The 23,943-nt window shown below is 45.3% G+C and overlaps 1 pseudogene; it reads right to left on the minus strand.

The window, feature by feature from the left end:
- Window positions 1-5,537: 5,537 nt before the first annotated feature.
- On the minus strand, window positions 5,538-23,576 carry LOC135507483 (leucine-rich repeat-containing protein 9-like; annotated as a pseudogene).
- Window positions 23,577-23,943: the final 367 nt, after the last annotated feature.

Raw genomic sequence — 23,943 nt, forward strand, 5'->3', positions numbered from 1 at the left:
CAGGGAGATAGACAGGAAATGAATTACGAGACTGACCGCCCACAACAAAAACACAATGACAGGTTTTTACAGAGGGCATTATGTTAAGATGGTCTCTGAATGGGGTATTTGCTTGTGGGGCTGTAAAACTGACTTGGCAACATAAAACGTACCTCTTGAAAAATAATACAGTCAAATGTTGATGCTGCTGCATTGTGGAAACACACTTGGTTGCCATAGTGAAATACAATTTCATAATAAGCATTCAAGGAAACTGATTTGTGTTGCCGTAATTGTAACCTCTACATCACACACAGTTTCGAAGTGTGTTATGAATGTGTAATATGTTGTTCCTCATGACTTGATCCCAGAATATTTTCCATTATAATGAATATAGAACTAGGCTATATCTTTCCAAAATAGTGGTATTTCTTCAACCCCTGGACACATTTTAGTGTTAATTGTGCTGTATAGTCTGTATTATTTGGTGATTTGGCTTAAAACATACATTAACCTGCTCAACCCTTTCACTTCCCCCACAACCCCCAACCCCCTGCACTGGAAACTGAGTAGATAGCACTGAAAATATGGTTCATTCAGCAATTATTCACAGAGTCTTTGGCTAATGGTACTCTGAATGCACAGACAGCAAAATGTAGAGAGTCAGTGGACCAGCAGTAATGGCCCCATGTAGAGAGAGAGAGAGTGTTAGAGTGTGTGTGTGTGTGTGTGTGTGTGTAGCATCTGTGCGGGGTATAAAGCATAATTCTCGACAAGTGCAAACATGTCTAATGATGAAGCTATACTATGGTTGCAGAGACTCACACTCACTCTTCCCTACCACTCCCCCCTCCCAGGCTCCATATCAGGCAGATGAAAACATAACCTGTCACATTCCATCCCATTAAACCAGCTATGAACCATGTGCTCCAGAGAGAGAGAAAGAGAGGGGAGAGAGGGTAGGAGAAGAGAGAGGAGATAGGAGGGGGGGGGTGACGGCCAAGTGCATCTGGGCTCACCCAAGACTAATGCATTATTCACAATCTTTATGCTAATGTAATTTTTATGCAAAAAATACGGACAGATATATCCAAGGGACAAACATACTGTAGGAAGGACTTACTTAGTGCGTATCTAGACCTATGCACATACTGTACATACAAACATTTACACATATCACATATCCACACATACTGTACTTAAATGAGTCATGTGCACTTATCCATTGGAATATCTAATGCATTAGACAACTCGCATCAAGCACCAAATCTGTGCATTACTGTGCTTTTCAGTGAGGGCCCATCAGCTGCCATTTGATGTCAAGCAAAGCAAGGTAATGACAGTGCACTTACACACTCAGTCATTAGCCCTGCTTAATGCTGGGAGTTAACACAAATTAAGTGAAGTTAAGTACATGCATTAGAGGAGCTCTTTAGGGTAGAGAGCATTTCACTCTTGCAGGAACTGGTTGTTGTTCCATACGTTTTGAACAGGTCACGTTAGCTGTAAGCATAACCTTGGGCATTACTGAATATTTACTCAACCTGGCCTTGAAGCAAAGTGTTGCTCGGTGGAATTGAATTTACAGTGGACTGACTGACAGTGGTCTGAGGGCAGGGAGGATGGAACACTAGGGACACCTAGTGGTCACAATGGTGTCACTATGTGTGGGAAACTAACACTTGCTTCCTGGTGGTGTTTATCATTAGCTGGGGGCACAAATAGGGCATACATGTGCTTGTTACACCCAGAGTACATTTTATTTCCCTCAGGGAAGTTTCAGTGCTTAACAGGATAGTTCAAAAGGACATTGGTTTCCTAACCCTGTGAGCAGTCTATGACAGGGTATGACAGCAATCTATGCTTTGGTTTCGTTTCCCTGACGTTTTAGAATTTATGGCACAAATCCCATATTAGCATTTTTTGTGCATCATGTCCAAATCATCTATAAGTGACTTTGTTGAGATTCAATTAATTTGAGATACTTTCGGGCGATTTGGACACGATGCACAAAAAAATGCTAATATCGGTAACATCTATGTTTTGAATGGGATTTGTGCCACAAATGTGGAAATGCATGTGGAAACAGTGCCAGGGAAACTAAACCAAAACATGGATTGCTGTCATACCTTGCCATAGACTGCTGACAGCACGTGTCAAACTCATTCCACGGAGGGCCGAGTGTCTGCAGGTTTTCGCTCCACCCTTGTACATGATTGTTGAATTAAGGTCACTAATAAGTAAGGAACTCGACTCAACTGGTTGTCTAGGTCTTAATTGAAAGGAAAAACCAAATACCTGTAGACTCTCAGCCCTCCGTGGAATGAGTGTGATACCCCTTGCTTACAGGGTTTGGAAACCAATGTTATTTTGTCATTTGAGTGAACTATTCGTTTAAATACGGTACTTAGAGGACAAGTCTTGTTTCTGGTAAAAGTTATAGTACTGAGCAAGAGTAACATGAATATGGCAATGATGGCAAGTGAATTAGTTTGCACATCAACCAAAGGGCCAACTGGAAGAGATCACTGGTTTATTTGCAGTAACAGTCCAGAAGAGACGCATATTAGAGGGAAAACCAGACTGGGCCTTTAAAAAGAGGCTAACATGCTGAAACTGACAGTTCTCTGCAATCCATTTGGACCTCATTCAAGGTTATGGCTCCATCTGAGTGACTGCAGATTATTGTCCACAGAGAGGTGTGCTAATACTGGATTATCCACTTGTTGGGGATCCATTTGACCCGATGAACACAACATGCCAGCCTCACACGCCCTTGCATCTGTGGGTGTTTTTCACATTTTTTCCAGTTTTGGAGGCGAGGAAAAGAGTATGATGGACGTGACTTCAAACCTCACAGTATTAAGTAGATTACAATGGTGACTGGTTGGAGAATAAGAGTTGTGTATAGAAACAGGCAGTTGTTCATGCCACACTCACCTAACATAGGGGTACTGTACTCAGCTATATTCAAGTATCATCAGTTCATTGGTCCTGAATGCATTGGTCCCCCCCCAAAAATATGTTACTTGAAAAATATATATAGACATATGTTTCGACAAACCACACAGCAGTTTGCGTCACATTTTGTGTCGCAAAAATAAACAAACAAAGTAAAGGACGTAATCTGCAGTTGAGTTAAATACAGTCTATAGAGCAGAGGTTCAGTTGATTTGAGTTGAACGACATTCTCACCACTTCTCTGTCAGTGCAAATGCACACACAGGAGCATCAGGAGCATCCCATTGCTGTACTGGGGGCTTAGATTGCGGGTTTAGGAGCACCACCGCTCTGGAATATGTAAAAGAATTGCATGCACACACACACAGTTAAGGTTTTGTAGTGTATCCTCTGACATGTAAAATATAATATCACATTATCGCAAAGAGTAATCACATTAGCAAGCATGACTATCTATCAGCATGCACAAGATTAAGTGGATCAACCTGCAATAGAGGGAGGTAGTAGCTTTTGCAACAGTTAGTGCCTCAACACAAGAGCCTGAGTTTAGATTATTTACCTACCTACTGTCCTATTGGTTGGGGTAGGTGATAAGGGCCCTTTACCCGTTCGGCAGGAGGCCGGTGGTTGGCAGGGTGCTTGCCATTCTTCTGATCTGCCTGAAGGTCCTCACTGCCTGGGCAATGCGGGCGTGGTTGGCAGTGCTGCTGTGCTTTTGTTTCTCATCTGAGATGGGAATTAACACAGTTATGTGAATTTAAGTGTTGCCTCTGACAGGATGAGAGTGTCAAACCCTAATGACTGGAGAACTGAGCCTAATGAGTCCCACAGTATAAGCAAAGAGAGAGAGTGAGAAGTATGATCTCTGTGTTGGCTAACCTACATAAAAGTAATCAGTTGTTAACATCACACCTCTGCCCATCATGGAGGTGAATAAACATCAGTGTTCCGCATTACAAGACACCTGTATTTTAGAATGTTGGTATTTCAATAGTATTGATATCATGATGCACTGTGCAGATGTACTGTGCGTGACAGATGACAAGGAGTGCTAACTAAAGTTTGGGTGTGTCGTGGGGCAGTGCTTAGTCCAGGTTGCAGGCAATGTTCCCTCTAAACAGTGCAGTGCGCGGGCGCGCAGCTCCCCTGGGACTGCCGTGCAGAAGAAATATCAGCCCACGCAGGGAAGCACAAGGTTGAACTTCACTCAACTTTCTAGTTTTCCCCGTTAGTTAACACTATCAACATTTCCCTTTACTGTGTGAATTGTGGTTGAATCAACGCAATAGAGGAGAAAAAGAAACGCACACCTATATAGGCGAGGTGCTGGCTAGCAGAGTAGAAAACTTGAAAATAAAAGAGAGCCACACACTTGGAGCTCAGATGCAAAAATGTAATATCCAACCTTGACAGCCAAGGTGAAACCCTGATACCCTGATGTAGACAGCTTGGCTGTCGAAACGTTGGATATTACATTTTTGCATCTGAGCTCCTAGAGTGTGCGGTTCTCTTTGAATCAACGCAATAGCCATTTTCAATGCAACATACCAAAACAAAATGAACTATGCAATAGATTTTCTTGTAGGCAGAGCGCATTGGAGTAGGATTCTATTGCATTGACAGACACGACTCAGGCCCATGCTCTACACAGACCGGTGCACCATAACCAATCGAAGCTGCAGTATCTCTATATGCAAATAGACCATCGCCATATTTGGATCTGTGCCATTCAATCTGAACTGGACTATGTTTACAGCATGAGTGGTCATGAGTAGATGTGTTTGTTTTGAGATCAAAGCAAGAGCTGCATGTAGCCAGGTGTGTACATTTGTTAATATTCTTTGTTAGTAAGTGAGTTATTAGCCCAGTTATAGCTCATTTCTAGTCAGCAATGGGGGAGTGGTTGCTTCCTACAAGAGCACAAAAGGTATGGATTTCAAACCATCTTTGAAAAACATGTCAGGTAAAGAGCCTTTATTCCTGTCTTAAAGGGGCAGTGTTGTATTTTATAAATTGTATTTTGTAAAGTGGTTTCTTGCATCAAAAAACACTTTCAGTCACCTCCTTGGACAAGTGGATAAACAGGTTAATGTCAAGCTCTGCATGTTTTGTTTTTTTAAGTCTCATTGAATGTAGGCCTACATTGAACACAATACAACACATTTGCTGCTACTGTAGACTGAATAACAGAACAGCTATTTCTATGTTAAAATGTTATGTGACGCATTTTTCTCCAAAGTTTTTGGGGTTATTTGACCCTTTCTCCTCCCCAATTTGTTCCATCGCAGCAACTCCCCTACGGACTCGGGAGAGGCGAAGGTCTCCTCATGGGTCTCCCAGTCACGGCCGGCTGTGACACAGCCTGGGATCGAACCTGGGTCTGTCGTGACGCCTCAGGCACTGCAATGGAGTGCCTTAGACCACTGCGCCTTAGACCGCTGCGTCACTCGGGAGGCTTTTCTCCATTGTTTTTGATGGTAGGCCTACATCTTGATCAAATAGCCACAGTAGCCTACTTGGTACAGGTACAGCCTCAGTGTTCAGAGTAAACGCGTGGCAGAAGTTGCACAGAAGTTTCACAATATTCAAGTTTGCACTCAGCAGACCTGAAATTTGCTCAGTGCCCAAAATTTTTTAGGGAATATTGGTATCAGGATCTCATTACCCAGGAAGTGTTGCAGTGCTCCACTCAGACTGGTGCCACACCAAGTGGCAGCCTAGGACATGAGGGGCAGCAGAGCAATGGGAATGGGAATTTGTGGGGAGAGAGGGACGGACGGTGAATACCACAAGAGAGGAGATACTGTATACACAAATTTACAGGTGATATTATTGGGTTTCCATATTAAGTGCACATGGGGACACTTCAGCAACACTGTTTCAAGTCTCTCTGACCTCACTAATGAGTCCTGCACTGCCTCCTACCTGCGCTTCCTGCCTCACTCAATGGATGACTACATTTCTGCTGTCTTTCATCGTGTTTAAGCATCTAATACGAGAATGATAATGATCATTCAATAATAATTACAACGGTTGAATGAAAACAAAAGCAAGAGCTGGGTGAGAGCAGAAATAAGCCTGAAACGAGAGGGCTGGGGGTCAAGAGAGAGGAGAGGGTTTTATTTATGTTTAATGAGAAAGCCCAGGATCCCCCTCTCTCTCGTTCCTACATCCTCTGGTAACGAGTACAGGGGGCCGGGTTGACCCAGCTAATAAGGGGCAAATCCATTGGTGCATTATCGGCCGTGGCATCATCTAATCAGCAGGATGAACTGAGATGGCTTAGGCTGCTTTTAATTCGGTGCTGGAGGAGCATTACTGCCCCAATCTCTCATTATGTGCAGATCAAATCAGGGAGACTGACTGGGAGATGGATCTTTGTTTTTGGTAGTTGCTGTCTGGTTGTTGTTTTTCTGTCCGCTGTTTGATTTCAAGTTGCATTGCAGTTGACATGATATGGCCTGTTATTTGGCCTTTTAGAGAAATGAGGCCTTTGTGGCTTTTTAGGTCAGTCTCATAAAGGACATGGAGATAACTATCTTCTACTGCAGTCCACTGCAGATAAGACAAAGCTCTTACCAAGCAAGTGATACACAAAGGCAGTACCATAACTCTGTATATTTCTCAGTCAATACGCTCTCACCTGGGCCTCTGTGCAGAGTAGCTTAGCCCTGGTCCTCTCCTCCAGGGTGACCATCACTTCATCCAGAACCTTCAGCCTGGAGAGGTGTTATACCACCACCGGCCTATGGAGGGTTTGCCTTGCCCGATGGGACAACAGAAAACATTTGCTCATGTAGGAACCTTGAGTGAAGGCTGCAAGGCTGTCCTGAGAGGACTAAACTGGCATGGGGCTGTTTGTGAGTCCAACACAGTTCTCTGAATTCACCACCATCAGAGACCACACTTCTATCATCTCCAATGTTCCAGCTGATAGCCGCCCACCCCTTCTCCCTGGTCCAGCTGATGGTACCCTCTGCTCCCCCTTGGCCAGGGGACAAAGCCATTCTCTCCGGTCAGAGCCTTGTCTGTCCCAGCAGGAGGGATGGCTGAGGGAAGGAGAGGAGAGGAGAGATGGTCTTGCCAGGGCACATGGGTGCAGCAGTGATCTCATGCTGCTGACAGCAGGAGGTATTGTTTCTGGAACGGCTGTTGGCTCTCCACCCTAGCAGGATTAAGCTCCCTGGGGGAAGGGACAGGACAGGGGGATGGGGGCTGTGGGGTAAACAAGCTGGCACAGCTGAGCAGGCCTCCATAGATGGCAAGCCCTCTGCACTGATCCATGGGCTTCAGATGGGTGCTGAACCCAGGCCAATAGTGTCTGATAACGGCTCTACCATTTGGTCAGCGGATTTGTCTCTGATGCTGGCCAGTTTGAGGCACAGCAGACGGCCCATCATGTAATCGCTTAATTTAGAACTACAGAGTTGCATTGAGTGTGTGTTTTGGTGAAAGTGAATCTGTGAGCTTGCGTGTGAGAATTTGTGTGTGGATGTAAATGAGGTTGTGTGTGTGTGTCAGTACACATATTTGTAGGTCAGGTTTGGTCTCGTGGATTTCCAATGCCCACAGACCTCAGGGGCTTTCCAGTCAAAATGAACACATACTGAAATACAGGTGAAGGAGACCCATAAGGGGAATCATTTGACCATGTTCATTCTGTCAAGGGGGTAAAACAATTCACTGAGTCATTGCTTGATTGTGGTAATTGTAGCTTACTGTCGACATACAAGGTTGTAACCATTGATAACAAAATGTAACTCAAAGGATTCCCTACAACTGACAGTTCAAACAGGGAGGGGAGGCGTCTAGCTTTATACTGTATGTCCACGACATTTCATGCTTTTCCATTTTTCCTTCCCTACTCACTTCATACCAGAAGAATCTACCCATCAGAAGCATACATCCCCCCCCCCCCCACATTTTTGTTAGCATGTTGTGCAATAATCATGGAGATATATCCATTAGGGCCAAACCTCATCATTTTGGAGCTATGAGAGAGGCAGCTGATGGGAGAGATTACACATAGGATCTCTCTTTAATCTCATGAGAGTTTGGGCACGCAAAAAGGGAGCGGGGGCGTCTCTCTCCCCCACGGTTCGTGACAGAGCCCTGATGTGACTCACACAGACCCCCATTGTGAAGGGTGGTGTGTTGGGTTTGATTGCTGCATTTTCATGTCTTAATTGAAAACATGAAAAGATTAAGAAAGAAAAAGGGAAGTGGAAAAAAACGAGCGACAAAGTGCAAATCACCCGCCTGGGGTGAGAATGAGATGTAGGCTGAGACCCTGATTACACATTGGCTTGATTGTTCCTCATAACTCTGACCTTCAATCAATGTCGATTCTCCATAATACTAGCTACCCCACACACGCCACAGTAGGGTGGTAACGATCTATAATTATGGCACTATATTTTCACCCCTTCGTTTGCAAACACTGCAGATCAAAATAAAACAGTTTAGATGCCAAATGTACTTTGCACACGATGAGTGCATCACCATAATTCAATAACTGCAGTACAGACTGAACTTAGTGGACATTTACGCACTGTGAATTAATTCCTCATTGCAGTATACACTAGGTATACAAAACATTAAGAACACCTGCTCTTTCCATGACAGACTGACCAGGTGAATCCAGGTGAACGCTATGATCCCTTATGGATATCACTTGTTTTTAAGCCTTGAGACATGGATGGTGCATGCGTGCCATTCAGAGGGCAAATGGGAAAGACAAAAGATTTAAGTGCCTTTAAAGAGGGTATGGTAGTAGGTACCAGGCACACGGGTTTGTGTCAAGAACAGCAACGCTGCTAAGGTTCACACACGAAACAGTTTCCTGCATGTATCAAGAATGGTCCACCACCCAAAGGACATCCAGCAAACACAGACACAACTGTGGGAAGCATTGGAGTCAACATGGGCCAGCATCCCTCTGCAACTCAATATTAGGAAGGTGTTCCTCATGTTTGGTATACTCAGTGTATAAGCGCAAAGGAATGGCTCAGTGTTGCCAGAAAGGGCTGCTGAAGGAGGGGTACCTGTAGTTTGTTCATGCCCAGGAACAGCCTCCTCATTTTGGTAACGGGTGGTTGAACTCCCGGAGGCGGTTCTCTACCAGGTGCAGCTCCAGCAGGACAGCCTGACCAAAGGAGGATCTTGATCCGGTTCAGGTCCAAGACCAGCTCCCGCAACTAGTGCAGCCCCTCCCAGCCCTCCACCTGTCTGATCGCATTACCTGAAAGGAGAAGGTGGGATATGAAATCAGTAGGTAATTACATGACTACAGCTACCCCTCTTACCCATATGATTTGCCTGGCATCATTGCAAATTACAACACTGAATTTTATAAACTCTGCAATTTAATTTTTTACCTTTATTTAACTAGGCAAGTCAGTTAAGAACAAATTCTTATTTTCAATGACGGACTAGGAACAGTGGGTTAACTGCCTTGTTCAGGTGCAGAATGACAGATTTTTACCTTGTCAGCTCAGGGTTTTGATATTGCAACCTTTCGGTTACTAGTCCAACACTCTAACCACTAGGCTACCTGCCACCCCATTCAGTTACTGTGTCTGTGGAACTGGAAGGTGAGTGTGGTCTGTATAAATATGTCTCAACAGGTTCATAAAACCACCCAGGGTGGGATTAGGGTCAGAGAGTCACCCAACTGAAGAAAAAAAAGAATCACATGCAAACAATGGCAGACAGAAAAAGGTACTGTGTTTCTGTGACCCATCGGCATGCCCATTTAGTTTCTATTCTTGTTGCCTCATCTCCCACCTGGACAGGGCTGAGAAAGCCTCACCGTTGACTGAGCTGTACATTTCATGGGCTTTAAAACCTGAAGGAAGTTGTTACTGTACCTTGGAGGAAGAGTGCTTTGAGATTGGTGAGCCTGCTGAGCTGCAGATTGGCAATAATTGGAGATGCCATTGTGGCTCAAATGCAGCACCTCCAGGCTGCCCATCAGTGGCTCCAGGCTGTCCGCAGGGTCCACTTCCCTGAAAGAGAGGGACAGAGTGGGCACTCAGAGTTAGCTGCCTCTAACTAAATGCACCACTGCCCCATTTAGAAGGCCAGACCTCACAGGTGCACAGCAACTCAAGGCAATCACAGCACAGGCAGAACACACAAAAGCCTGACCCCCCAACCCCCTTCCCAATTGAAACCTCTTTTATGTGCTGTTTACTTTGTGTAAACTCTCCTTTTGTCTTTTTCAATAGTACCAGTGAAGGGGGAGATTTGTGCTTTTCTGAAAACAGCTAGCAGAAGCATGAGCTTTGTCAGTGCAACAGGTTAGTGCTGCCCCCAAGTGTCTGAAAGTAGAAAATACTACATTACAAAATAAGTCCTATACCAACCATGAGACAGTGGCAATTTTACCATGTAAATCTTGGGTCGGCCAAACTCCTCCAAAAATGTTTTAGATGTATGCCAGCAAAGCCACAACACTAAACAATACATTAATTGCACTATAACGGTGACAAACTTTGCCCACAAACTGTTAGGGCCTACATAAAGCTGTCCCAACAGCAGTCCCATCACCTTACCACTGCAACACCTGGCTATCAATGGAGCCTTGTCTGACAGCGAAACAGTTCATTCAGCCTCATTTACTTCCTTTAAAAAAAAACAGTTGATATGGCTGATTTGCTTAAACAAATGTATATTTTACTGACAATTGAGATAATGGCTTCAGGGGACGACGAGCTTATAAGAGGCAATCCGTAATTTCGATTAAGACATTAATGAGCAAGTTAGGACGGACGTAGTCAATATAAGTATTTGTTCATCACTTTTGAAATGTACAGTGACAGAATTCAGAACATGGGCCGTTCTTACAGTATTCTCCCTGCACACCAAGTCAGAACCGTAGGATAAATAAAGGGGTGTCCTTTTAAGCTTGGACAAAATATCCTTAAACCCAGACTTGGACCACACACCCACTTCACTGAATAGCAGGCTAGTGATTGCTTTGCAATGCTTGCAGTTAGCCACTGATTCCTTCCAAACCACTCATTGTTAAATTTGCGATTTCCAACTTGTGTAATGTTTATGTCCACCGATACGTTTATCTATAATTTCTCTTCATTATTTCGTCATGTGACAAGGATTGAAAAGGATTTGCCAGTAGATTGTCGACTTGATAAATAATGATGACTGCTAGCTAAGATTTAGAAAGTATGATGTTGATATGATCAGTCCAATCAAAGCTTCGGTAGAAATAACTTGATATAATTTTATCTGTGGCCAATGACCTTGAATCTTCTTGGATGGACACTTTTAAAGTAACTATGGCAGCACCCAAGGGGCTTGAATTTTTTAGCTCTACCCATAGATTTTGCGGCTATGTAGTGTCCCCATGAGTGACAGAACACCGAGCCAATCACGGCACATCTAGAGAACATTACCAACCCCTACGCTCTGTATTTTCTGCTGGCTGCCCCACCACAGAATGCACTGCATTTTGCACTGCACAGAAACACCTGCATTTTGGAGCTGCCTTGCTCAAGAAAGCAACAAAAGAAACCAAGTTGGTATGCGGCTTTATTTAAAAAAATTTTTTTTTTTTTTTTTTTTACATTGTTTGCAAACTGATATGTGACATGTATTAATGTCAAAATAACATGCAAAACAGGTTAAATCTTTTTTGTTTTTGTAGCAAACCCCTAAATGATGAGTCGCCACTGTACTGAGAAAACGTAATGGTCAAAGCTTTTCATGAATTGTTCATTTCCAGATCACAAACTGTGTTTAAAAGTTATGTTCAAATAATAGACTTTCATCTGTAGTGCTGGTACCTACTGCCTTTGAGGAGCCCTGCTAGCCGTAACCAATGGAATTCACCTTGTGGGAGAGAATCTGTCTGTTAGTCAGGTGGGCCTGGGTCTTCTGCCTTGGCAGGATGGACTCTGTGGTTATTGTTTAAACACAGTGCCTACATGGAAGAAAGACGTTATTATTAATTGTTTAACCCAACTGTGCCACTGACAGCGTGAGAATCAAAATATTTGACAAATATCATAGATAGAAGAGTCAGACAAGCTTGTGGGAGGAAGCAAAACACCACATTGGTTAGTCTGGCCGGTTGGCACACCTTGATGTTGGTCAGGCAGACACGGCCACTGAAGGAGGTGAGGTTGTTGTGCTCTAGGTTGACACTGTGCAGGTTGTAGAACAGGACTTCTGGGGTCAGATCCACCATCCTGGGGAGAGAGGGAACACTTTATACACACGCACTCTGTTTTAATCTCTCTTCTAAAGGTGACAAATACTGTGATGTAGTACTACCCAGTACAGTATGGTAAGTAACCTGATTGCACAGGATTGCAGGTTGAGATCGGCGATGTCAGAATAGTTAGTGTCCCAGTTTCTCTGCCACCATGTCAGAGGTCAGGCATCCACCAAACACATACTTGGTAATCTCTCAAGCCGCCATTTTCTATAGATCTCAATGACATCATCACTTCTGTTTCTCTCAATTCAACAAACAGATTCGGAACTGTTTTGATTATGTGAGCGGACCAAGTAATTGGGTGTCACTCTAAAGCAGGAAGGTGGAATAAACGAGTCAGGAGTAGGTTTTCTTGTTTGAACACAGTTCTCTATTGAGAGCATTTTGTCAACAAAAACATTCTAACATAACCAATGAAAAATCTTCCAAGGAAAAACATACATCTTCTTCTCCAGATGAAACAAGAACACAATAGGATTATCTTTAAACTACAACAAAAATAAATCACGGGATTGTCACCGTCTTAGTGGTTCTTTCTGCATAGCTTCTCTCGGTCGGTGGCCATCTTCCAGAGATAGTTTTCCCCTCTCTCTGCTGGTTCCATTCTGTCTTTTATAGGGGAAGGAGAGTATGTCATTAGTACCTTCAGCTGTGCTTAATTGACTCTGGTTACCTTGTCTCCCATGCCTTGTTGGGCTACTATCCGTGAGCCCAGCCTGCCCTCTAGTGGTCCTTCCACAATTATGATGTAAACATATCACTGCAGTCCCATCCAGTGCCTTTAGAGAGGGGAAGTGGAACATCACATATTTCCCATAGTTTTCCAGTTTCTCCACTGAAGGATTCCTGTACAGATCCAGAATGATTAAGTTTCCCAAAGCCTAGAAAAGACAAAGAAAAAATAAATAAATGTTGGTCTCGAAATACTAAAGAACCAGAATATACAAACATGATATCATGCTTGGCTGTGTGAGGCTCTGCTCATTTTCAGGTGGTAGATGTCTCGTGTTATGATGATGATGTTGCCGATGTACAGCTTGAAGAGGGAGCGGGCCCTCTGTTCCACGTACAGGGGGCCAATGCAGTTGTTCTCCACACACAGGAAGTGTGGGTTGGACAGCCAGTCCAGGATGGTGCCATCCAGATAGGACAGCTTATTCCCATTCACACTGAACTAACAGAGCTGTCAGGTGTTTGGACACACCTGACAGGACAAGGATAGGGTGGGGAAACCACATTCATCTATGATGGACATGATTCCCTTGTCATTCACACATTTTCTCTTTTGTGAATTATTTCGCTCTCATTTTTGTGGAGGCCAATGAGATCTGACCGCCTAGCCTAGAGATGAAGCTGTCGTTGAGAGACAGCTCCTCTAGATGCTGGCAGTTGTCCAGACCCTCCACTTTAGAGATGTCATTGAAGGAGTCCCAGCGCAGTTTGACCAGTTTGCCCAGGTTGATGAGCCTGGAGAGCCTCTGGCTGTCAAGGTTAAGGGCTGTCATCTTCTCAGGGTGCAGAGGTCATCGTTAAATAAAAAGGCTGCACTTGTACTGCAGATGAAGCACCTGGAAAGAACCCTCTGTCACAAGCAAGTCATCCAGGTGTGTGAGGGTCATCAGACATCCCAGAATAGTCATCCTCACTGCCTCGGGCTGGGACAAACACATCACTTTCATCACCACAGTGTCTGGTTGGTCTTAATGTGTGAATCATGGGCACTCTAAACCTCATGTTAGAGCAGGTGTTAGTGTGTGCTGTAGTATTTACCCTGTGCCAGGGATAGTAACGGGTGCTCAGTCGAGTCACAGCTGTGTGGGGGCGTGTTTCCGGAGCACAGCCGTCTCCTCCCTGGCCCGGGTCAGCTGGTTCCAGTGCAGGTCCAGCTGCATGAGCCGCCCTAGTCCTTTCAGCCCCTCTCGGGACAGCAGGTGGTTGTAACTGGTGCCCACGAAGTCCAGGTTGGGCTGAAGGAACACAGGGAACATAATGTATGTAGGACTCTCAATGGAGAATTGTTTGATGTAGGTTGGTTGACCAGTAAACGCCCCAAACATCAGACACACCGTGTGGGAGATGTCCTCTAGTTGGTCAGACGAGAGATCTCCTTCAGCTTACTCAGGCTGTTGCCATGGAGATTCAACACCTTTGACCAGGGAAGAAAGAGGAAAGTGTGGCACCGTCACAGTACAGACGGGATATCAGTGCTAAACCTAGTGGGTCTATGGTACCATTAACTGTAGTTCCTCAACCCTTACTGTAACTGACTGAGGACGTTGTTGGACCTGGCTACATTGAGTAAAGTCTTCTCATCCAGGCTCAGCATCTTGGGCCACGGTTTGACCATGGGATACATGTTCAGTATTTCCTCATCCAGGTTGATATCATTGGGAGGGGGGTCTTCTGTGCCTCTCAGGTTTGTCAACAGGAGGATGGAACAGTAGTATGTTGACTTTTGCTGGTTGTTTTCATTAAGATAGTAGTGTCACCAGTAAAAATAATTGTTGTTCTGAAAAGTAATAGCTGTAATATTTCAAATGACATTATCTCCATTTGTCTTATGGCTCTGCTCTGGGCTCACATTGTGGTAAACAGAATGAGCTTTAGGGTAGTTGAGGGGGTCCACTGAATCCCCTTCTCTGATAGTGATGCTGCGGCCCAGGAACACATTGGAAACAATGATCTGACCTGGAAACAGGAGGACAGTTAGAGCCATTTCATTTACGTTTCTCTGATACATCAAATTCTAAATCAAATTAATATCGTTAACACATTTACAGTTTTATCCTGATTTATATCCTCAAGGTTTCATTAGCAATACAAAGTCATTGAATTGTGTGAAACATGAAATAGGACCATACAGACCGTGTCTGAAAAGGAGAGGGTCTATGCTCTGCTTGGAGGTACCTTCGTTGGCCTGTCACTGTGTGTACTCCTAGGCCTGTCCATCACACTCCGGCTGTTAGAAAAGAGTACAACCCTCTCTCTACCCAGGGCCTAACACAGACACAAGATACATTCTCAGGAACTAAAACAAAGGCCCAATCTCAGGAACTAAAACAATGGCCCAATCTCTGGAACTAAAACAATGGCCCAATCACAGGCACTAAAACAATGGCCCAATCACAGGCACTAAAACAATGGCCCAATCACAGGCACTAAAACAATTGCCCAATCACAGGCACTAAAACAATTGCCCAATCACAGGCACTAAAACAATGGCCCAATCACAGGCATAGCGTACAATCTAAATAATACCTTATAAATATCTGCTGTTTTAAAGCCGTCCTCTGGAATGTGCAACGTCTCCTTTTTCTTACTGGTTCTTTCAGGATCAGACACATAGAACAGATACTCCAGCCAGCGTTTGTAATTACTGCACAAACATTAGGAGTAAAGAAAGCATAAGGATCAGTCTCAAACAGAGCTACTGACAGGTGTAATATTGCAGTTTATGTAGTCTGTTCAACTATTTCTGTATAATTTTAGACATAGATAGCCAGTATGAGGAACTGCGCTCAGGCTAGATTGAAGGGTAGCTGGTACGTGAGAAAGGGTACTCGACTCCAACCTTTAATGGAAAAAACAAGGAGGCCGAGATACAAAATTATACTTAATTTAATCCATGCTAGAAAGAATACAAAAGGTGAAAGTGCAAAGTGTTTAAAAAAGTGCTTAAAACACCTTTCGTATTCTTTTGACTTTGAGTAATTAAGTATATTTTTGCGTCTCGACCTACTTGTTTTTTTCCACATCCTAATTTTAAACAGACACATAACACTGAGGACCTGAGGTGAATATCACAGAGTAAAGGAGAAAGGTGCCATTTTAAGATTTCCCAGTATCATCATGGGCACACACTGCGAGAACATTGTCAACTCCTCGCTGGCCAACAGGGTATGAAGCTTGTCCTCGAAGCGAAGCCGCAGGGAGCAGATATGGATGTGGATGATACTGTTGATCTTGATGCCAGTAATGCCATAAGCCTTGTAGTCCTACACACAGAACTGGAAGGAAGTAAACCTGTTGGGAGAGAGAAAACAGTGGACTCAGTAGCTAAATGCTGCAAGCAAATCACATACAACCTACACAAACGAGGTAAAGTCATAATGCCACAATTATGTAAAAGGAATTCATTTGTACCAGGGGTCTGTAGAGTAGCCTTCTTCAAACCAAATATTCCCCACTGTTTCAAGCTCCATCAGCAGAAAGTGGATCATCAGCTCGTTCCTGTTGTTGGCTTGGGTCAAGTCCCGCAGGTATCAGGACTCATACCTGTAAAACAAGGCAAGATAACTCTACTTTTTACACTTGATTATCTACGTGCCAATAGGAAGCTTACATGTAAACAACAATACAAAATCAGACTGTGTTCTAAACTCAAAGATCTCTCTTGGAGGTCTAATCCATTATCCATGTATGCTGAGTGGACAAAACATTAGGAACACTTCCTAATATTGAGTTGTACCCCCCTTTGCCCTCAGAAAGGCCTAAATTTGTCAGGTCATGGACTACAGGGCGTCTAGCTTGGAGAGGTTCCCAGGCCGGGGTTGTGGGTAATATTAGCAGGGGTGTCACTGCGGTCCAGAGCCCTCACTCAGCAAGGACAGTCCATTCTCCCAGGTACGGGCTGACTTCCGGCACAGGGCCTGCTCCTCAGACAGCTCACACTCCAGCTGCTCAAGACACCAACACAACAATCATATTAAGCACCACTGTAAATGAATGACAAACGTATCAAAAGTCTATTTTTGAAGGCATAGCGTTGTACTGACATTTCTGAGTGCGTAATTGAGCTTCTTGTTCTACAGCAGATTGGACAGGTTCTCGCCAGGTTCCTCTGGGCTGTCCTCTGGCAGCTGTAAGAGATTCCTCTTGTTCTACAGCAGATTGGGCTGTTTCTCGAGCAGGTTCCTCTGGGCTGTCCTCTGGCAGCTGTAAGAGATTCCTCTTGTTCTATAGCAGATTGGCCTGGTTCTCTGCCAGGTTCCTCTGGGCTGTCCTCTGGCAGCTGTAAGAGATTCCTCTTGTTCTACAGCATATTGGCCTGGTTCTCTGTCAGGTTCCTCTGGCAGCTGTAAGAGATTCCCCTTGTTTTACAGCAGATTGGCCTGGTTCTCTGCCATGTTCCTCTGGGCTGTCCTCTGGCAGCTGTAAGAGATTCCTCTTGTTCTACAGCAGATTGGCCTGGTTCTCTGCCAGGTTCCTCTGGCAGCTGTAAGAGATTCCTCTTGTTTTATAGCAGATTGGCCTGGTTCTCTGCCAGGTTCCTCTGGGCTGTCCTCTGGCAGCTGTAAGAGATTCCTCTTGTTCTACAGCAGATTGGCCTGGTTCTCTGTCAGGTTCCTCTGGCAGCTGTAAGAGATTCCTCTTGTTTTATAGCAGATTGGCCTGGTTCTCTGCCAGGTTCCTCTGGGCTGTCCTCTGGCAGCTGTAAGAGATTCCTCTTGTTTTATAGCAGATTGGTCTGGTTCTCTGCCAGGTTCCTCTGGGCTGTCCTCTGGCAGCTGTAAGAGATTCCTCTTGTTCTACAGCAGATTGGGCTGTTTCTCTAGCAGGTTCCTCTAGGCTGTCCTCTGGCAGCTGTAAGAGATTCCTCTTGTTCTATAGCAGATTGGCCTGGTTCTCTGCCAGGTTCCTCTGGGCTGTCCTCTGGCAGCTGTAAGAGATTCCTCTTGTTCTACAGCATATTGGCCTGGTTCTCTGTCAGGTTCCTCTGGCAGCTGTAAGAGATTCCCCTTGTTTTACAGCAGATTGGCCTGGTTCTCTGCCAGGTTCCTCTGGGCTGTCCTCTGGCAGCTGTAAGAGATTCCTCTTGTTCTACAGCATATTGGCCTGGTTCTCTGTCAGGTTCCTCTGGCAGCTGTAAGAGATTCCTCTTGTTCTACAGCAGATTGGCCTGGTTCTCTGCCAGGTTCCTCTGGGCTGTCCTCTGGCAGCTGTAAGAGATTCCTCTTGTTCTACAGCAGATTGGCCTGGTTCTCTGCCAGGTTCCTCTGGCATGTCCTCACATGCATGTTGTAGTACATCATTTTCTTCTTCATCACCGTGGACTGAAAGGAACAGATGTTACTACAGTTGAAGTCAGAAGTTTACATCCACTTAGGTTGGAGTCATTAAAACTCATTTTTCAACCACTCCACAAATTTCTTCTTAACAAACTATAGTTTTGGCAAGTCGGTTAGGACAACTACTTTGTGCATGACACAAGTAATTTTTCCAACAATTGTTTATAGACAAATTATTTCACTTATAATTCACTGCATCACAATTCCAGTGGGTCAGAAGTTTACATACACTAAGTTGACTGTGCCTTTAAACAGCTTGGAAAATTCCAGAAAATGATGTCATGGTTTTAGAAGGTTCTGATAGGCTAATTGACATCATTTGAGTTAATTGGAGTTGCACTTGTGGATGTATTTCAAGGCCTACCTTCAAATTCAGTGCCTCTTTGCATGAAATCATGGGAAAATCAAAATAAATCAGCCAAGACCTCAGAAGAAAATAATTGTACACCTCCACAAGTCTGGTTCATCCTTGGGAGCAATTTCCAAACGCCTGAAGGTACCACGTTCATCTGTACATAAAACAAGTCCTATATCGACATAACCTGAAAGGCCACTCAGCAAGGAAGAAGCCACTGCTCTAAAACCGCTATAAAAAAAGCCAGACTGTGGTTTGCAAATGCACATGGGGACAAAGATCGTACTTTTTGGAGAAATGTCCTCTGGACTGATGAAACAAAAATAGAACTGTTTGGCCATAATGACCATCATTATGTTCAGAGGAAAAAGGGGGAGGCTTGCAAGCTGAAGAACACCATCCCAACCGTGAAGCACGGGAGTGGCAGCATCATGTTGTGGGGGTGCTTTGCTGCAGGAGGGACTGGTGCACTTCACAAAATAGATGACATCATGAGGCAGGAAAATGATGTTAATATATTGAAGCAACATCTCAAGACATCAATCAGGAAGTTAAAGTGGTCGCAACTGGGTCTTCCAAATAGACATTGACCCCAAGCATACTTCCAAAGTTGTGGCAAAAATGGCTTAAGGACATAAAAGTCAAGGCATTGGAGTGGCCATCACAAAGCCCTGACCTCAATCCTATAGAACATTTGAGGGCAGATCTGAAAAAGAGTGTGCGAGCAAGGAGGCCTACAAACCTGACTCAGTTACACCAGCTCTGTCAGGAGGAATGCGCCTCAATTCACCCAACGTATTGTGGGAAGCTTGTGGAAGGCTACCCTAAACATTTGACCCAAGTTAAACAATTTAAAGGCAATGCTACCAATTGCTAATTGAGTGTATGTAAACTTCTGACCCACTGGGAATGTGATGAAAGAAATAAAAGCTGAAATAAATCATTCTCTCTACTATTATTCTGACATTTCACATTCTTAAAATAAAGTGGTGATTCTAACTGACCTAAAACTGGGAATTTCTACTAGGATTAAATGTCAGGAATTGTGAAAATCTGAGTTTAAATGTATTTGGCTAAGGTGTATGTAAACATCTGACTTCAACTGTATGTACTGTGTGCAATGGAACCCCTTTATTCATAGCATACATGTTTAGTTCATTGGACTGTAATTACACTAGAAGAAATGCAGCACCTGAAAAATACACCCATCAGAGTTCAGGGACAACTCATTAAACAAATGCTGTTATCTCTCAGGAGCAGAGAGTATCAGAGCGCTGGAAACCACACAGTGACAGAAGTTGTGAAAGTTTTTTTGCACATTTATTAAAAATAAAAAAATGGAAATATCACATTTACATAAGTATTGTTAGCAGTTGATGTCATTCTTTAATTACACAGACCCCAAAGCAAATCAGGGGGAGTAAAATAGGTATATTCGAATACCAATCATATGGGCATTCTCCCCTGTCCTCAGAGATTCTCTCCAGTGATTCTCACTCCAGAATAAAGGGACAGGATGTAGTTTATAACCCAGCCCTAGCCTGTGGTTGATCAATTAGAATTCTTTGCAATAAAACTGGGCCAATGGCCAAATTGTCACGGCCGTCGAATGAAGTAGACTAAAGCGTAGCGTTGTGAGCGTACATATTCCTTTTTATTAGGATGACGCTGACAAAAACAATAAACAATACAAAAGCAACCGTGAAGCTTAAGGGCTATAGTACCACAAACAAAGTTAACTACCCACAAAGACCGGTGGGAAAAAGGGCTGCCTCAGTATGGTTCCCAATCAGAGACAACGATAGACAACTGTCCCTGATTGAGAACCATACCCAGCCAAAACAAAGAAATACAAAACATAGAAAATTGAACATAGAATGCCCACCCCACATCACACCCTGACCTAACCAAATAGAGAAATAAAAGAGCTCTCTAAGGTCAGGGCGTGACAGTACCCCCCCCCCCTCACCTAAGCTGCGGACTCCAGCCGCAAATCCTGAACCTATAGGGAAGGGTCCGGGTGGGCATCTATCCGCGGTGGCGGCTCTGGTGCGGGATGTAGACCCCGCTCCACCTCTGGCTCACCCCACTTTGGTGGCGCCTCTGGTGTGGGGACCCTCACCGCCGATCCCGGACTGAGCACCCTCGCTGCGGGCCCCGGACTGGGCACCCTCGCTGGTAGCTCCGGACTGGAGACCGTCGCTGGAGGCTCCGGACTGAAGGCCGTCTCTGGAGGCTCCGGACTGGAGAGAGTCGCTGGAGGCTCAGAACTGGAGGCCGTCGCTGGAGGCTCCGGACTGGAGGCCGTCATTGGAGGCTTCGTGCCATGACTCCTCACTGGAGGCTTTGTGCCATGGATCATCACTGGAGGCTTCGTGCCATGGATCGTCGCTGGAGGCTTCTTGCCATGGATCATCACTGGAGTGGAGAGACACACAGTAGGCCTGGCTCTGGGAGCAGGCACGGGACTCACCAGGCTGGGGAGACATACAGGAGGCATAGTTCTGGGCGCAGGCACAGGACTCACCAGGCTGGGGAGACATACAGGAGGCATAGTTCTGGGCGCAGGCACGGGACTCACCAGGCTGGGGAGACATACAGGAGGCATAGTTCTGGGCGCAGGCACGGGACTCACCAGGCTGGGGAGACATACAGGAGGCATAGTTCTGGGCGCAGGCACGGGACTCACCAGGCTGGGGAGACATACAGGAGGCATAGTTCTGGGCGCAGGCACGGGACTCACCAGGCTGGGGAGACATACAGGAGGCATAGTTCTGGGCGCAGGCACAGGACTCACCAGGCTGGGGAGACATACAGGAGGCATAGTTCTGGGCGCAGGCACAGGACTCACCAGGCTGGGGAGACATACAGGAGGCATAGTTCTGGGAGCAGGCACGGGACTCACCAGGCTGGGGAGACATACAGGAGGCTTTGTCCTTGGCAGAGGCACCAGATACACTGGGCCGTGGAGGCTCACTGGAGGTCTAGAGCTTAGAGCCTGCACAACCCGTCCTGGCTGGGTGGTTATCTTCATCCTACAAATGAGGGGAGCTGGCACAGGACGGAGACACAGTGCGCAGAGCCGGCGTAGGATATCCTGGGCCGAAGAGACGCACTGGAGATCAGGCGTACTGAGCCGGCACCATCCATCCTGGCTGGATGCTCACCCTAGCCCGGCAGATGCGGGGAGCAAGGATGTAGCACACCAGGCTGTGAACACGCACTGGAGACACCGTGCGCTCCACCGCATAACACGGTGCCTGACCAGTACGACGCTCGCCACGGTAAGCATGGGGAGTTGGCTCAGGTCTCCAACCTTACTCAACCAAACTCCCTGTGTGTGTCCCCCAAAAAGATTTGGGGGCTGCCTCTCGGGCTTCCTTGCTAGCCGTGTTCCCTCATAACGCTGGGCCCCTTTACCAGCTGCCTTCGCCTTCCTCTCTGCTTCTACCTGCTCCCACGGCAGGCGATCCTTTCCGGCCAGGATCTCCTCCCATGTCCAGGATCCCTTGCCGTCCAGGATGTCATCCCATGTACAGTCCTCCTCACCAGTCCTCACCTCTCTCCCTTTGGTGGTGGGTAGTTCTGTCACGGCCGTCGAATGAAGTAGACTAAAGCGCAGCGTGGTGAGCGTATATATTCCTTTTTATTAGGATGACGCCAACAAAAACAAACAATTACAAAAACAACCGTGAAGCTTAAGGGCTATAGTGCCACAAACAAAGTTAACTACCCACAAAGACAGGTGGGAAAAAGGGCTGCTTAAGTATGGTTCCCAATCAGAGACAACGATAGACAGCTATCGTCTTCCCTGATTGAGAACCATACCCGGCCAAAACAAAGAAATACAAAACATAGAATGCCCACCCCACATCACACCCTGACCTAACCAAATAGAGAAATAAAACAGCTCTCTAAGGTCAGGGCGTGACACATAACAAGTATCCTATTTCAGGCTCAATATATACACAAATTCCATGTCTCTAACCCATTGCAAATTAATTACCTATTACAGAAAAAAACACTATTTCCATTGGTCGTTAATTCTAGTCCTCTCCTCCTCTGTCTCTGTGTTGTGTATTTATCTTCCATATATTCTAATTGCATTAAGAGCCTTTACTCAGTACTTTGTTCAAGCACCTTTGGCAGTGATTACAGCCTTGAGTCTTCTTGACTATGACACTACAAGCCTGGCACACCTGTATTTTGGGAGTTTTTCCCATTCTTCTCTGTAGATCCTCTCAAGCTCTGTCAAGTTGGATGGGGAGCATTACTGCACAGCTATTTTCAGGTCTCTCCAGAGATGTTCAAATCGGGTTAAAGTCCAAACTCTGGCTGGGCCACTCAAGGATATTCAGAAACTTGTCCCAAGGTCCCTCCTGTGTTGTCTTGGCTGTGTGCTTAGGGTTGTTGTCCTGTTGGAAGGAGAACCTTCACCCCAGTCTGAGGTCCTGAGCGCTCTGGAGCAGGTTTTCATCAAGGATCTCTCTGTACTTTGATCCATTCATCTTTGCCTCGATCCTGACTAGTCTCTCAGTCCCTTCAGCTGAAAAACATCCCCACAGCATGATGCTGTCACCACTATGCTTCACCGAAGGATGGTGCCAGGTTTTCTCCAGGTGTGACGCTTGGCTTTCAGGCCAAATAGTTCAATCTTGGTTTCATCAGGCCGGAGAATCTTGAGTCCTTTTGGTGCCTTTTGGCAATCACCATGTGGGCTGTCATGTGCCTTTTACTGAGGAGTGACTTCCATCTGGCCACTCTACCATAAAGGCCTGATTGGTGAGGTGCTGCAGAGATGGTTGTCCTTCTGGAAGGTTCTCCCATCTCCACTGAAAAACTCTGGAGCTCTGTCAGAGTGACCATCGGGTTCTTGGTCACATCCCTGACCAAGACCCTTCTCCCCCAAATGCTCAGTTCGGCTGGGAGGCCAGCTCTCGTAAGAGTCTTGGTGGTTCCAGACTTCTTCCATTTAAGAATGATGGAAGCCAGTGTGTTATTGGGGACCTTCAATGCTGCAGAAACTTGTTTGTACCCGTCCCTAGATCTGAGTCTCGACACCATCCTGTCTCGGAGCTCTACATACAATTCCTTCGACTTCATTGCTTGGTTTTTGCTCGGACGTGCACTGTCAACTGTGGGACCTTATATAGACAGGTTGTGTGCCTTTCCAAATCATGTCCAATCAATTGAATTTACCACAGGTGGACTCCAATCAAGTTGTAGAAACATCTCAAGGATGATCAATGGAAACAGGATGCACCTGAGCTCAATTTCAAGTCTCATAGCAAAGGATCTGAATACTTATGTAAATAAGGCATTTTTTTGTTTTTAAAAAC

The sequence above is a fragment of the Oncorhynchus masou genome, chromosome 21 (genome assembly GCF_036934945.1).
Source record: "Oncorhynchus masou masou isolate Uvic2021 chromosome 21, UVic_Omas_1.1, whole genome shotgun sequence".
Lineage (NCBI taxonomy): Eukaryota > Metazoa > Chordata > Actinopteri > Salmoniformes > Salmonidae > Oncorhynchus > Oncorhynchus masou.